This window comes from Apaloderma vittatum, unplaced genomic scaffold (genome assembly GCF_000703405.1).
Source record: "Apaloderma vittatum isolate BGI_N311 unplaced genomic scaffold, ASM70340v1 scaffold28911, whole genome shotgun sequence".
NCBI lineage: Eukaryota > Metazoa > Chordata > Aves > Trogoniformes > Trogonidae > Apaloderma > Apaloderma vittatum.
The window spans coordinates 31,137-32,457 of NW_009697883.1; positions in this window are offsets into that span (position 1 = coordinate 31,137).

Genomic DNA, 1,321 nt, shown 5'->3' on the forward strand with positions numbered 1-1,321 from the left:
TTTTTGAAACTGCATATGGGAGTTACTGAATCAATGGCTTCTTAAAGCCTTTGAAAAATCTCCCCCTATTACACGTGTGAGCTAGAAAAGATGTTTTCATTCAGAGGCCCTCCTGCCATGGAGCTTCATAGCATGCCATATTCAGTGTGCTGTCTAGTCTTGTTTTTAAAGCCTATTTGCTTTCGGGGAGGAAAATGTTTTATAATCCTAGTGCTTCTCTCTGTTGAGAAGGATTTCTTCTGATAGTCTGCTAAAGTTTATATTTCCTTTCTATTTTTTTTTCATTAAATATACACATGGCCAGAAGATCATGAATGTGGAAATGGACCAGTTAAAAAAGGCTGAATGAAAACTACTGTGACAACCTCAATTCTGAGTTTGTTTCTCTGAGAATTCATTTCTTGGATGGGGTTTTCACTTTTGGCAGGGTTGTTTTTCATTTCCATGCATGGTTTGCTCTGGTTTATGCCCAAGGACTTGCACTAACAAAGTCCTACGGTTCTGTGAAAGGAATATAAACATAGATGCTAATAATTTTTAAATCTTACCTTCTAAACTATTTATTTTCTTTAACAGCACTTCCCAGTTCGAGGCACTTAGATGGTGTAACTGTCCCCAGGCTCAGAGTTACAGAAGCTGCATAAACTGTAGCATCCCTTCCTCATAAGCATTCATTTTTGAGAATGTTTTCTCCAGTAAAGAACGAGCATGCCCTTGCCCCAGGGTACTCATGGTGCACAGAGAACCAAACTACGCAGACTCTCTGCTCAGACCCTCTTGACAGGAGCAGCCCTCAGCGCCCAGCACCATCCTAAAGAGGGATGCTTACCCCAAGGCAACACCACATTGCATGAAGACTATGTGGAGTGCCATAGGGTCCTTCTTCCCACCTGGTATGGTCCAAGGAGGGGACAACAGTGGCCCATGGAGGGGTGAAGTGAGGATGATGCTAACCCCCCTTTGTCCCTTTGGTTTCTGTGGACATCATGGCACAGCGGGGATGTCACCTGGCCTGATCCCATACAAAGCCCCTGGCCGTGACAAATCTGTACAGGCAACTCTCCTGGAAATACCAGCTTTTTCCTAGGGAAGAAGCAGTGAGCATCTAGAGGGAAATGCCAGGTCATGGGGCATTTCAGGTTTATAAATATTATTTAGAAACAAAAAGGAAATCCACACTAGGCTATTAGCAAAATCAGGTGTAGAGTGCAGGGAAGAAGCATAAAACACTGAACTAAACTACAGCAGTTTTGCTCTACCTCAGAACATAAAGTTTATTGAATGGGTCTCAGAAGAGGGAAAAATAGATTTGGTGATCAGC